The sequence below is a fragment of the Pristiophorus japonicus genome, chromosome 8 (assembly GCF_044704955.1).
Source record: "Pristiophorus japonicus isolate sPriJap1 chromosome 8, sPriJap1.hap1, whole genome shotgun sequence".
Lineage (NCBI taxonomy): Eukaryota > Metazoa > Chordata > Chondrichthyes > Pristiophoridae > Pristiophorus > Pristiophorus japonicus.
Window position 1 is genome coordinate 145,877,903 of NC_091984.1, and position 15,715 is coordinate 145,893,617.

The 15,715-nt window shown below is 47.7% G+C and overlaps 3 pseudogenes; all 3 read left to right on the forward strand.

The window, feature by feature from the left end:
* The first annotated feature begins 406 nt into the window (after nt 1-406).
* On the forward strand, nt 407-636 carry LOC139270027 (U2 spliceosomal RNA; annotated as a pseudogene).
* A 129-nt stretch (nt 637-765) lies between these two features.
* On the forward strand, nt 766-995 carry LOC139270025 (U2 spliceosomal RNA; annotated as a pseudogene).
* A 129-nt stretch (nt 996-1,124) lies between these two features.
* On the forward strand, nt 1,125-1,355 carry LOC139270018 (U2 spliceosomal RNA; annotated as a pseudogene).
* The last annotated feature ends 14,360 nt before the right edge of the window (nt 1,356-15,715 follow it).

The window sequence follows — 15,715 nt, forward strand, 5'->3', positions numbered from 1 at the left end:
CTGTCACCATCACACCTTCTGTCGGTTTATTTCGTCACTTCTCAGTCAATAGTCTAGTCCGTCTACTTAATTCTCAATACGCGCTGGTCAATAAATGAGGACTTTCTCCTCTTTTTGTTTCTTTTCCGACTCCCACCACTTCCTTTGTGCCACAGGTGCATCGTCTGGTTTCCAATTTAGTTTAATCTTTATTTCAATTAGTTTTCAATTTTTATCTGTTAGGTACAATGTCAGAGACCGCTCTAGTCCCAATTCGAGTTTCTCACTTCCCATGGGTAGATGTTGTCAGCTGTACATTCCTTAATTACTCGCCCTGAGTGAGACCGATACTTGCAACCCTATCCTCTTGGTTGTCAGTGGTACGCCCCGAACTTACTCCTCACAATTGAGACCGATACTTGTAGCATTTACTTCTCGGCCTTTTGGCTAAGATCTGCATAACTAACCTGACCAGCCACCATGACGTCCGGGTGGTTCCTCCCTGGTCAGGAAGGTATATGCTTACATTTTTGTAAACAGGAGGTGGGTGGGATTGGTGACCCATCCACCTCCACGGAGGTGTGTGGGGGACCTGACCCATCCACCTCCATGGCACGAACCTGGTATTGCAGTACTTCCAGGAACGGTGCAGTGGCTCTAGGCCTTTTGGCTAAGAGCATTGGCGCAGAGTGATCCTTGACTGGTGCAGGGTGACCTCTGGCGTTTGACAAAGAATTGTAACGATTGGATAACGATTGGACATGAATTTAAAAAAAAAAAAAAAAATTTACTTCTCGGCCTTTTGGCTAAGATCTGCATAACTAACCTGACCAGCCACCATGACTTCCGGGTGGTTTCTCCCTGGTCAGGAAGGTATATGCTTACATTTTTGTAAACAGGAGGTGGGTGGGATTGGTGACCCATCCACCTCCACGGAGGTGTGTGGGGGACCTGACCCATCCACCTCCATGGCACGAACCTGGTATTGCAGTACTTCCAGGAACGGTGCAGTGGCTCTAGGCCTTTTGGCTAAGAGCATTAGCGCAGAGTGATCCTTGACTGGTGCAGGGTGACCTCTGGCGTTTGACAAAGAATTGTAACGATTGGATAACGATTGGACATGAATTTAAAAAAAAAAAAAAAAAAATACTTCTCGGCCTTTTGGCTAAGATCTGCATAACTAACCTGACCAGCCACCATGACCTCCGGGTGGTTTCTCCCTGGTCAGGAAGGTATATGCTTACATTTTTGTAAACAGGAGGTGGGTGGGATGGCTTGACCCATCCACCTCCACAGAGGTGTGTGGGGGACCTGACCCATCCACCTCCATGGCACGAACCTGGTATTGCAGTACTTCCAGGAATGGTGCAGTGGCTCTAGGCCTTTTGGCTAAGAGTATTGGCGCAGAGTGATCCTTGACTGGTGCAGGGTGACCTCTGGCGTTTGACAAAGAATTGGACACGAATTAAAAAAAAAAAAATCTGACCAGAATGCACAATTTGATACGGAATGACAAGAAAATTGAGGAAGCTCTGTCAAAGCAAAGCAGAGACATCCACCAATTTAGAGTCGAAATGAGTTACAAGAAGGGGCAACTAGTGAGAATTGCAGACGAAGTCACCTCTTTGACAGTACACCACTGGTGGGATGTGTTTACCGGATGGTCCCCAAAAGCTACAGCAGTACTGAAGCTTGCTATACACCCCATAGTAATCGTAGGCATGGTTATGCTTGTATTATTAATAATCCTTTGTGGAATGTGGATAAAATTAAAAAATGTAATTAGTCAAGTAATGGGCCTGCTCTCTGAAATAGAAAGAAAAGGTGTATGCATGAAAGGAAGGTTAAGTCGCTTAGAGGAAAAGGTTGATGAAGACGAATATCTCCAAATGCGACCCTATCCTGAAGGGTATAAACCCCCTTTTGTTCAAGAAGAGAATATTGTGTTGATCTAAAAAAAAAGATCAACAAGGAGGGAATTGTGGAAGAAAGAATCGATGAATCTATGGCTTATGGAAAAGGGAAGGGTTAAATTCTGGTTTTGCTATGCTTAAAGAAATAATAGGACTAGAAAAATAGCTACGCTTTTTAGCCTTGAAACTTAGAGATGCAATTAAATGACCATCTGGTATTAAAAGGGAGTCTCCTGTTATCAGATTGTGAACAGGGAGAAACTATGCAAGGACAGATAGAGTGTGTACCTCCCGAGACGACCTTTGTACTCGCGGGACTAATGAATAAGATTCCTTTTATATTTCTGTATTCAATTTCTGTATAAAGATAGAGACAATTTGCTTGTACAGGAGAGTTTTCTGCCTTGGTACGGTCCAAGCAGGCTCTCCGAGATATCTCGCTTTTTAAAATATAATTCTCTCGAAGTGCAATTCTGAAAGTCTCCGCCTGTGTTAATTTAAGCTAAATATTTCCTTGACAGTGACAATGGCCCGTGCTTCACAAGCACTGAATTCCAGGACTTCATGGCAGGCAATGGAATTAACCATGTCAGAGCGGCACCGTTCAAGCCGGCCTCAAACGACCAGGCAGAACGAGCAGTGCAGATAATCAAACAGGGGATGCTCAGAATCCAAGGGGGTTCCCTGCAAAGGCGATTATCACGCCTCCCGTTGGCCTATAGATCCCGACCACACTCGCTCACAGGGGTTCCACCCGCAGAGCTGCTAATGAAAAGGACGCTCAAAACCCGGCTATCCCTTATACACCCAACCATGAAAGAAATTGTCGAGAGCAGGCGCCAGCCACAATATGACTACCATGACAGGAATGCGAGGGCGCGATGTATTGATCTAAATGATCCTGTTTTTGTCCTCAACTACGCAGCAGGGCCCAAATGGCTCGCAGGCACTGTGATTGCCAAAGAGGGAAGTAGGATTCTGGTAGTTAAACTTACCAATGGACAAATCTGCCGCAAACACGTGGATCAAACAAAAAGGAGGTTCAGCAACCCCATAGAAGAAGCAGAGGAAGAACACGATGTAGAGTTCACTCCACCACAGGTGACCGAACACCAGAACCAAAGGGAGGAGAGCCCAATCACTGTGGGCAGTCTGGATAGGCCTGAGGCACCGCAAACAGCAGACACTCAGGCCAGCGGCCAACAACCGGAGCCCCAGCTCAGGCGCTCTACAAGAGTGCGTAAACCACCAGAGAGACTCAACCTGTGATCCCAATAAGACTTTGGCGGGGAGGTGATGTCATGTATTCAACCAGCATTGTAACCCATGTATAATCTGACCTAAGTTGTACACTGTGAGAACAATGACCACGAGGGGGAGACACTCCGAACCTGGGCCTTCAGGTGTAAAAGGGGAAGCTCCACCACCTTCATCACTTGAGTGCTAAGGAATAAAGGACAGTTCACAGACTGACCTTCACTCAAGCATGGGCCTCATGTGCATTTATACTGTATAGTAAGGACGTATCACACCCCACAGTTATATATAATATATAATAATGGACACACAGCCCCACCTCCTGTACGGTTTTACAATGACTGACACACAGCTCGATGGGAGTGACGGCAGGAATATTCAGCTGGAAGCTGCAGTGAATTGGGAAAGGTGGAGTGGGTCAGAGAGGAGTTGGAGCTGTGTCTTCATCACTGACAATCTCACAGCTCTACTCTGTACATTCAGACAGCACGGAGACACTGGGTGGTTCCTGTGTCCTCAATCCAAATAATCTCACAAACCCCCCACTATTGAGAGGGCCACAACTTATAAAACCCAAAGCATAAACATGAAAGGAAAGTGAACAAGTGAAATGGTCATCCTCTTTCCCTGCCCACCCCACACTCCAGGACCTGTGGTGCCCAACCGTCGCAAAAGGCCTCAGGCCTATCCTGGGCTCCGTCCCCAGCGCCACCCGGGTGCGGACAAAGCCGCCGAAGGGAGGCAGGCAGGCAGTGCGTCCACTCCATGGGCCCCGTCTAACTGGGACAACTGGGACCTGTGGATGGCCACCTTGGCCAGGCCCAGGAGCAGGCCCACGGGAAGGCCCTCCAACCTGCCCACTCCACCTGCCCACTCCCCCCGCACCAGGTGACCAGGCCCAGGAATGTGGGACTGAAGTGGAGCCAGAAATCGAGGAGCAGCCCCTTCAAATAGTGGAAGAGGGGCTGCATCCTCTCACACTCCACGTACACACGGGTCACGGACTGAGGAAACAGGTTTCTAAAGCCCCTGAAACTCGTTATCTTACAATGATCTCCGAGGAAGGCCTGTGTCAGCAACACAAACATCTCGCTTGCAGACGGAGCCCGTTGTTCAAGGGGCACAAAGAGGTGAGCCCTGTGTGACGGGGACTTTCATTCTCCAGCAATTCCGTGGCCCCAGGGTTACCGTCTGATGGGGCGGGAAGGGCAGCTGGGAGATTTGTCCCAAACACGTCGGATCCCCAACTCTCCCGGGCACTGCCACAGGAAACTCGGACAGAGAGAGAGAGGGAGGGAGTGAGTGAGGGAGGGGGAGTGAGTGAGGGAGGGAGGTGGAGAGTGAGGATGGTAGAGGGAGAGTGAGGGAGGGGGAGAGGGAGAAAAATTGAGGGGGAAAGAGTGCGAGAGGCAGTCAGAGAGAAGCAAAATGAGAGAGTGAGAAAGAGAGATAAAGTGAGGGAGACAGTGAGACGCTGAGAAAGACACACACACACACACAGACAGAGAGAGGGGGAGAGAGACTGAGTGAGCCAGGGACGGAGTATATTGTACAGCCACTGCACTGGAAGCTGTCACTGTGGCTCACTTTCAGTAAAGGAACCAAGTTCAGACTGAGTAAGTAAACCCCAATGCTCCGTTATTAACACTTTAAATACTGAATCTTTCTAAGACACAAATGCTGAATATGCGAAGGTGTTAGTTTACAAATGATTACACTCGAGCCTCCCGTCTTTCCTCATCTAAATCTATCAGCATAACCCTCTATTCCCTTCTCCCTCATATCCCTGTCTAGCCTCCCCTTAAATACATCGATTCTATTCACTTCAATCACTCCCTGTGGTAGCCAGTTCCACATTCTCACCACTCGCTGCGTGAAGAATTTTCTCCTGAATTCCCGATTGGATTTCTTGCTGACTATCTTATATTGATGGCCTCTCGTTCTGCTCTTCCCCACAAGTGGAAACACTCTCTCTGTATCCACTATATCAAAACCTTTCCTCATGTTAAAGACATCCATCAGGTCACCCCTCAGCCTCAAGAGAAAAGAGCCCCAGCCTGTTCATCCTTTCCTGATATGTACACCCTCGCATTTCTGGTCCCATCCTTGTAAACCTTCTCTGCACCCTCTCCTGTGCCTGTGTATGGGTTATATAATATGGTGGGGAGCTGCGGTGAATGAAAGGGTTAATTGAAGAGTGCTGTGTATGACAGGGAGCCCGGCTGTATTCCTTTACCCACACTCCCCCTTCACCCAGCAAAGTATAAATAACGAACTGTTACCCACCGTGTGGAGGAGATCTGGACGGTGACACACTGCGGTCCCATCCCTGCACCATCCCCGGAAATCGCTCCCGAGCCTCCTGCCTGTCTCAGTGTGACAGACACGGTGTGTGAGACATGGGCAGAGTGTGGGTGTGAGTGAGTGAGCTCGCTGGGGGCAGTCTGTGCTCCTGTCACAGTCTCTGATATAACTGAGCTCAGCCTCAGCACACTGACACTCCCGAGGTCCCGCCTCCCCCAGCTCCAACTCTGATCTGTCCAGCCCCCGCTCACCTCCTGTCCAACTTCTGATCACAAACAGGGGCAGCAGGGCTCGCAATCCAGCGGCTGCAGTGCTCCAGGGTTGTGGGGAGACTCTCAGTTGCTGTTTCTGTGGCTCGAGTTCAGGCCGATATTTATCCCTCAACCTACATCGCTTAAAAATAGAAAATAGGAGCAGTAGTAGGCCATTCGGCCCTTCGAGTCTGCACCGCCATTCAATATGATCATGGCTGTTCCTCTATCTCAACACCATATTACCGCTTTTTCCCCATATCCCTTGATGCCTTTTGTTTCTGGAAATCCATCTATTTGCCTCTTAAATATATTCAGTGACTTGGCCTCCACAGCCTTCTGTGGTAGAGAATTCCACAGGTTCACCACCCTCTGAGTGAAAACATTTCTCTTCATCTCATTTGTAAATTTCCAATCGCGTATCCTGAGACTGTGACTCATTGTTCTAGACTTCCCAGCCCCGCACTGTCGGAGGTGCCGTCTTTCGGATGAGACGTTAAACTGAGGCCCCGTCTGCTCTCTCAGGTGGATGTAAAATACCCCATGCCACTATTTTGAAGAAGAGCAGGGGAGTTCTCCCCGGTGTCCTGATCAATGTTTCTCTCTCAACCAACATGACAAAAGAACAGATTATCAGATTGTTATCACATCGCAGTTTGTGGGAGCTTGCTGTGCACAGATTGGCTGCCGTGTTTCCCACATTACAACAGTGACTATACTCCAAAAGTACTTCATTGGCTGTAAAGCGCTTTGAGATGTCCGGTGGTTGTGAAAGGTGCAATATAAATGCAAGACTATCTTTTTTTTTAAATCACCTTAACATCAAACACATTTATATTTTGATTAAACTGATCAAGCGACGCAAAGAAGATGAAGAATTAGTGTTACTCACCTCTAATGGTTAATCACCAGCCAGGAGTTAATTAACCCAGCTCTCCGTTATCAGATGTAAATTATCCCCACACGGAAACACCCACAGTGACACACACACACACACACACACACTAATATACACCTATTAAACATCCTTCTCCTCCCTTTCAGGCCGAGGGAAGACACCACCCACGCTGACCCTGCTGCCCCCCTCCCCGGAGGAGGTCACGACCAAGGGCACTGCCACCCTGGTGTGCCTCGCCGATCACTTCTACCCCGATGCGGTGGAGGTGGAGTGGAAGAAGGACGGGGCGACCTTTTCGCCCGGGGTCCAGACCAGCTTCGGACAACACCTACAGTGTCAGCAGCCTGCTGACCCCCTCTGGCTCCGACTGGGAGTCCAACGCCAGCTTCTCCTGCAGCCTCACCCACGAGAGCCTCTCCTCTCCCCTCAGCAAGGGCATCAGGAGAGCAGAATGCGCGTAGTGTGTCAGGGACAGTCCGCGGGGAGATGCAACTTTAAATAGAACAGGGGGTGAGCCGGGAGGGCAAAGGTCATTGTCAGCACTGCATTTCTACTCTCTTCCTTCTCGGGACTGGGTCAGGGAAAGCATCTGAGGGTCAGGGGGTAAGGCACGTTATTGGGGCAGTGTCGAGGGAGCTTTACTCTGTATCTAACCCGTGCTGTACCTGCCCTGGGAGGGTTTGATGGGGCAGTGTAGAGGGAGCTTTACTCTGTATCTAACCCGTGCTGTACCTGCCCTGGGAGGGTTTGATAGGGCAGTGTGGAGGGAGCTTTACTCTGTATCTAACCCGTGCTGTACCTGCCCTGGGAGTGTTTGATGGGACAGTGTCGAGGGAGCTATACTCTGTGTCTAACCCGTGCTGTACCTGCCCTGGGAGTGTTTGATGGGACAGTGTTGACTCATGCTGCCAAGTAAAACCTCTCGAAGATGCTGAAGAGTTTCAGCAGAGTAAAACTAATGTTAAACTGCGAAGTGCCGCTTCAGTAAGCAGACCCCCTCCCTGCTCACCCTGCTGTTACAATTCAAGGTTTTGTCCCCGTTTAAAGGGACAGGATTCTCACGGTGTGGAGAAAATCCCCACAACTTTTTTAATAAAGCTGCATTCTCCCTGTGAATGTCCCCAGCTCGATCTCGCTGGGCTGTTTATTCAAGTCTTGTTTCTGTAAATGTGAATCTGTAAAAGGCAATAAACGTGAAGAATATTCAGTCTGTGTCTGGCGAGTGCTTTGGAAATGTCCCACCTCCCCCTCAGCTGGATTGGCTGCATTTCAGTAAGTGTCTGTCCTGATTGGCTGGGTGAGCTGTCAATCAAGGGCACGTCAGCAGGAGATTTGATTCAAAGCCAATTATCAATCATTTTGAAACGATCAATTTGACCTTGAACCCCTGGAGTGCACAAGATTAAACACAGAGACACTAAAAGCTGCTGGGATTAAACCCTCCCAGTCTGAGCATTGGCTCTCACTCTGCACACTGGGGGTGTTGGGGCAGCCCCTGATGGTGGGATCGCACTGTGCACTCTGTGCTGATTGCTGGGGGCAATCTGGAGGCAGGAGGCCACAGTCACAATATTGCATTCTCTCTCCTTAACGTGTGGCTCGTGGCAGCAGCACAAAACTGTACCGAGTGAGGCCTCAGCTTAGGGAGAGGAGCAGTCAGTGTATCACCATGTACATGTTCCTGAGTGTTAGTGTGGCTTACCCAGCACCGCCTGTAGGTGTGTGTGTATGTGTATGACTGTTCCCCAGTACTGTCTGTCGGGGTGTGTGTGTGTGTTTATGTGTGTGAGTGACTGTTACCCAGTACTCTCTGTTGGTGTGTGTTCAGAACATAAGAAATAGGAGCAGGACTAGACCATTGCTCCCTCGAGCCTGCTCCGCCATTCACTAAGATAATGGCTTATCTGATCATGGTCTCATCTCCACTTCCCCGCCCGTTCTCCAGAATCTTTCACTCCCTTATTGCTCAATAATCTATCTATCGCTGCCTTAAATATATCCAATGTCCCAGCCTCCACAGCTCTCTGGGACAGAGAATTCCACAGATTTACAACGCTCTGAGAGAAGAAATTCTTCCTCAACTCAATTTTAAATGGGCGGCCCCGAATTCTGAGACTATGTCCCCTAGTTTTAGTTTCCCTATGAGTGGAAATATCCTCTCTGCATCCACCTTTTCGAGCCCCCTCATTATCTTATATGTTGTGATACGATCATCTCTCATTCTTCTGAACTCCAATATGTGTTGGCCCAACCTGCTCAAACTATCTTCATAAGTCAACCTCCTCAGCTCCGAAATCGACCTCATGAACGTTTTCTGAACAGCCTCCAATTCAAATACATCCTTCATTAAATACGGAGACCAAAATTGTACGCAGTACTCTCGGTTTGGTCTCAGCAATACCCTGTACAGTTGTAGCAGGTCTTCCCTGCTTTTATATTCTATCCCCCTTGCAATAAAGGCCAACATTCCATTTGCCTTCCTGATCACTTGTTGTACCTGCATACTAAACTTTTGTGTTTCATGCACAAGGACCCTCAGTTCCAACTGTTCTACAGCACTTTGCAATCTTTCTCGATTTAACTTCTAATTTATTTTTCTATTATTTCTGCCAAAGTAGATAACCTCACATCTTCCCACATTATACTCCATCTGCCAAATTTTTGCCCACGCACTTAGCCTGTCTAAATCCCTTTGCAGATTTTGTGTCCTCATAATTTGCTTTCCGCGCATTGTCGTGTATTCAACTGTCATTGTAACCCATGTATAAACTGACCTAAGTTGTACACCATGAGAACATTGACCACTAGGTGGTGAATTGTGGGAGACACTCCTAACCTGGACTTTCAGGTATAAAAGTGGAAGCTCCACCCACCTTCATCACTTCAGTGCTGGCTAATAAAAGTTACTGGTCACAGACTGACTTTCTCTCAAGTATGGGCCTCGTGTGCATTTATACTGTATAGTAAGGACATATTAACAATGATCAGGAGGATGCCATTCAGCCTCTCGAGCCTGCTCCGCCATTCAATGAGATCATGGCTGATCTTCTACCTCAACTCCACTTTCCTGCACTGTCCCCATATCCCTCGATTCCCTTAATATCCACAAATCTATCGATCTCCGTCTTGAATATCGTCAAAGACTGAGCCTCCACAGCCCTCTGGGGTAGAGAATTCCAGAGATTCACCACCCTTTGAGTGAAGAGATTTCTCCACATCTCAGACCTAAATGGCCGACCTCTTATTCTGAGACTGTGACCCCTGGTTCTAGACTCCCCAGCCAGAGGAAACATCCTCCCTGCATCTACCCTGTCAAGCCCTGTCAGAATTGTGTATGTTTCAATGAAATCCCCTCTCATTCTTCTAAACTCGAGAGATTATAGGCCTTGGAACTTGTGGAACCAAGGCGGGTAGATGGAGTTCAGATACAGATGAGCCGTGATCTGATTGAATGGGGGAACAGGCTCGAGGGGATGAATGGCCTCCTCCTGTTCATTGTGTCTAGCAGCAGCTGTGTACCTCTCCACAACCTCATCTTGACTTTTATCAGTTGCATCGGAGCCTTGATTCCCTCACCAGGGGGCTGGTGTTTCCAGATCAATGTCCAGCTGATCGATGCCATGAGTCAGACTCAGTGAGTGCTCTCAGAGGGTGGAAAGGCTGCTCTAACTGCAGCCTTGTTCTAATGCATTTGGGGAGGGGCAACAAGGCAAGGGAATACACGATAAATGGGAGGTTAATGAGAGAGGTGGAGGAACAGAGGGACCTTGGAGTGCATGTCCACAGATTGCTGAAGGTAGCTGGCCAGGTCGATAAGGTGGTTAAAAAGGCATACGGAATACTTGCCTTACTTAGCTGAGGCATAGAATACAAGAGCAGGGAGGTTATGCTTGAACTTTACAAAACACTAGTTAGGCCACAGCTAGATTACTTCATGCAGTTCTGGTCACCACATTACAGGAAAGATGTGATTGCATGAGAGAGGGTACAGAGGAGATTCACGAGGATGTTGCCGGGACTGGATAATTTTAGCTATGAGGAAAGATTGGATCTGCTGGGGCTGTTTTCCTTGAAACTGAGGAGGCTGAGGGGAGACCTTATTGAGGTGTATAAAATGATGAGGGGCCTAGATAGAGTGGATAGAATGGACCCATTTCCCTTAGCAGAGGGGTCAACCACCAGGGGGCATAGATTTAAAGTAATTGGTGGAAGGTTTAGAGGGGAGATGAGGAAACAATTCTTCACCCAGAGGGTGGTGGGGGTCTGGAACTCACTGCCTGACCACATTTAAAAAGTACTTGGATGTGCACTTAAAGTGCCGTGACCCACAGGGCTACGGACCCAGCGCTGGAAAGTGGGATTAGGCTGGGTAGCTCTTTGTTGGCCGGCGCGGACATGATGGGCCGAAATGGTCTACTTCCGTGCTGTAATTTTCTGTGATTCGCAGCATACATTTTATTGAAGCTATTTCCACCCCCGGTTTCCCCGCTGCCAATAATTGGATCAATCGATGCTGTAGCGCCCTCTTGTGATACATCTATATGGGCTCCACCCAAACCCCTGCTTTCAACCCTTGAACCCACATTGCCTACGCTAGCTGGAGCCCCGCTCCTTAATCACAGCATCTCACAGCACAGAGGGAGGCCATTCGGCCCATCAATCCTGTGCTGGCTCTTTGAAAGAGCTGTGGACAACTATGGCCTGGATTAATGATCCAGGGACATGAGTTCAAATCCCACCACGGCAGCTGGGGAATTTAAATTCAGTTCATTAAATAAATCTGGAATAAAAAGCTTGTGTCAGTAATGGTGACCATGAAACTGCCAGATTGTCGCAAAAACCCATCTACCTGGCCTGCTACCTTCAGGGATCTGTGGACATGCATACCAAGGTCCCTTTGTTCCTCAAGGTCCCTCTACACCTCTCAGTGTCCTACCATTTAATACGTACTCCCTTGCCTTGTTTGCCCTCCCCAAATGGATTACCTCACACATCTCTGGATTAAATTCCATTTGCCACTGTTCTGCGCACCTGACCATTTCATTGATATCTTCCTGCAGTCTACAGCTTTCTTCTTCATTATCAGCCACACGGCTGATTTTAGTGTCATCTGTAAAATTTTTCATCATGCCCCCTACATTCAAGTCTAAATCATTTATATATACAGGCAACTCTTGATAATCCGCAGGATTTAAAATTTCGGCCCGGGAAGACATCGGGCCGTTGACATCGGCCTCCTTTCAGCCCGAGAAAGCATCGGGCCAGTGCGTTCAGAGTCCTTTCAGCCCGTGAAAGCATCGGGCCAGTGTGTTCAGAGTTCTTTCAGCCCGTGAAGCCATCGGGCCGGTGCGTTCGGAGTCCTTTCCGTCTGGGAAGACATCGGGTTTTAACTTTATAAGTTCAATCGCTCTAACGGAGGAATCATTTACCTGGCATAGCCCAATCCCCAAGGGACCCAGATAATTGAGAGTTGCCTGTACCACAAAAAGCAAGGGACCTTGTACTGAGCCCTGCGGAACCCCACTGGAAACAGCCTTCCAGTCACAAAAACACCCATCAACCATGACCCTTTGCTTCCTGCCTCTGAACCAAATTTGGATCCAACTTGCAACTTTGCCCTGGATCCCATGGGCTTTTACTTTCGTGACCAGTCTGCAATGTGGGACCTTATCAAATGTCTTGCTAAAATCCATACAAACTACTTCAAATGCACTACCCTCATCGACCCTCCTTATTACTTCCTTGATGAATTCAATTAAGTTAGTCAGACACGACATTCCCTTAAGTCCATGCTGACTGTCCTTGATTAACCCGTATCTTTATAAATGAAGATTTATCCTGTCCCTCAGAATTGTTTACAATAACTTTCCCAGCACCGAGTTTAGGCTGACTGGCCTGTAATTATTCGGTCTACCCCTTTCTCCCTTTTTAAACAAAGTGTTGTGTATAGAGGAACTCCACGAGGCTGAGTACTGTGAGCTAAACTTATTTTAACCTTAGTCTTCTTTATTACAGCTCCAGAGTGTCTAAGCAACATGGCAGTCGCCCCCTCTGGTGACAAGTATTACATAGTTACATACATAACATCACTCCACCCCCCTAAGTCTTCAGTACATATTATTTACAAGTTGAGTTGATCCGGAGCCCTTCGCTCCCTGGTTGATCGTCTAAGTTCAAACCCTGGCGTGTGTGAGTTGGCCGGACCATTGCCGCACTGCACCACGGCTGGTCTGACCGGACTGTCAGGAACAGTGGATTCATCCTCGTGATTGACAGCGAGGTCGATTGCTGGTGGGGTGTGTGTTGGTGGATCGTCGATGGTGATGTCCTCATCAAGTCGTTCCTGGTTGTCAGTAAATCACAATTTGGTCTGATCTAAATGCTTTCTGCACGTTTGGCCATTTACCAGTTTGATTATAAACACCCTATTCACTTCCTTGGCCAAAACAGTGCCAGCAACCCACTTGGGACCGTGACGGTAATTCAGGACAAACACAGGGTCATTAACATCAATGTCACGTGAAACAGTGGCACGATTGTGGTACATGTTCTGCCAGTGTCGCTGGGTTTCCACTTGAACATTAAGATTCGGGTGGACAAGGGAGAGCCTGGTTTTGAGGGCTCTCTTCATTAACAATTCTACCAGAGGAACCCCGGTGAGCGAGTGGGGTCGTGTCCGGTAACTGTGCAGAATGCGAGACAAGCGGTTCTGCAGGGAACCATCCGTCACGCATTTCATGCTCCGCTTGATTGTTTGGACTGCCCGCTCCGCTTGACCGTTAGACGTGGGCTTAAACGGAGCAGACCTGACATGCTTGATGCCATTCCGGCTCATAAACTCGTTGAATTCCGAGCTGGTGAAACACAGTCCATTGCCGCTGACAAAGATGTCGGGCAAGCCATGGGTGGCGAACTTGGCCTGGAGGCTTTCAATGGTGGCTGTGGGCGTGCTGGATGAAGTGATTACGCATTCAATCCATTTGGAGTAAGCATCCACAACTACTAAAAATATCTTTCCTAGAAAGGGACCAGCAAAATCAACTTGGATCCTGGACCACGGTTTGGAGGGCCATGACCACAGACTCAGTGGAGCCTCCCTTGGTGCATTGCTCAGTTGCGAGCAAGTGTTGCATTGGTGCACGCATGACTCCAAGTCCAATCAATGCCGGCCACCAAACATGCGAGCTGGCAATTGCTTTCATCATGACAATGCCTGGGTGGGTACTGTGTAGGTCACGTATAAACGTTTTCCTGCCTTTTTATGGCAAAACCACATGTGCACAACTCTGCATATTACTTCTCCGTTGGTTTTGTCAGTGCGAGCACATTCTTCATGAGGCCGTATATTTCAGGCCCACAGACGGTGAGGAGAACCGCCCAGCACTTGGCTGTGTTAGTGTCACCTTCCAGCTCGTTTGCCACGAAGTACGGTCGAGACTTACGACGAAGGCATCCCAATCATCACCCTCTACGAATCTCTCTAATATTCCAACAGCAGCCATGGTTGCGTGAAGATTCGTATTCTGTTACTCTTTGCCAATTGTTGTGTATAGAAGAACTCCACAAGGCTGAGTACTGTGAGCTAAATTTAGTGTGACCATAGTCTTATTTATTACAACTCCAGAGTGCCTGAACAATATGGCAGCCAACCGTTTATACTGGCCCTGCATGTGTGTGCAGGTGACCATGAGGACTCCAACACTCGCGCCCTCTAGTGGCAAGTATGACAGAGTTATATACACTGTATCTATTCCTCGGTCGTGTCTTCGGGTTTGCGCTTTTAATTTATCCAAACATGGGTACCCTGGGAATTGATCAATACATTTTCCTTTTCCTATTACTGTCTCTTGACCTAATGATTTTTTCCATTCTTTAATTCCACCTTTAAGATCTTTAACTTCCGCTTCCAGCTTTTCAAGTTCAAGCTTTTTCTGTCGCAGCTGTGCACAAACAGCTTGCAATTGATCCTTTGTACTGGTCAGTTCTCGATCATGTTGGGAACGCATTATAATTTCATTCCGGTTTCGGATCTGGCCCATAACCGCTAGGGACCATCTAGTTCGCTCTTTAGTTTTCATACGGGTCGTTTTTCCCCAGACCCTTTTAATCTCGTCCAAGGACCATTGTCCTTTGGAGGTTCCATACTTTTGTTAGATCTTAATACAGGTTTTAGATAAGTTGAATTGTTGCTCTATGTATTCTTTCAACTGTTCGAGAATTATATCGAGCGAAACTTTAGGTGGTGCCTGCCCACCTTTAACAGTTGTAGGCAATTCTTTGCTCTTATCTCCTGCTGCCATTTCTTTACTGAGTTCTTTACTGGGGTCTCAAGTCGTAGGCTTGCTAGCCGATCAATAGGTCGGTGATTAATTAACTAACACACCGCCGAAGTTTGGACGTTTATGGGACCTCGAGCCGACTACCAACCCGAGGGTTCGCAAACCAGAGGCTTTCGGAATCGCGTAGAAGGAGAGGCGAATTTAGACTTTTGACCGAGGACTTTTTAAAAAGAGGAGTCCTTACCTCAATTTGTAGGTCCGATGTCCAAAATTCAGTTTCTTTCCTCAGCGATCCTGTTCGCAGCACCAAAATTGTTAGATCTCTTAATTTCCAATGAAATACGAACTCCGATGGTAGTTTTAACTTTTTAATCTTGGCAGAGAGTACAAGCTGCTGGCTGATTGCCAGTTTCTTTGTCTTACTGAAACCACATGGTCAAAATGGCTGTATTTATACCTGGGTCAATTTACAGAAAAGAACTCACCTTCTTTGACCTTATTGGTCAAATTGAAAGTCTTTTAACGTTTTAATTGGCTCGCTACCCAAGGTCCGAAAATGTCAAGTTGATTGATGACTTAATGCAATGTGGCCTGTGTTTTTTCACAGCCTGTCTAAATGCTACCTGTTTGAATTCTCTATCAGTGTTGTACCCCTCAGTGTATATTGGTCTATGTGTGTTATTAAAGGTATGGCTTTTACTTCTTTTTAAACACAATAAAACCATACCTGCTTCCTACCTTGAAACCGATTGTCTGTCCAAGTCTGTCACAGTCCCTTCATAATTCCAGTGTCGAGAACCAAGGGTGTGGGAGCGATTCGGAACCACTCATATA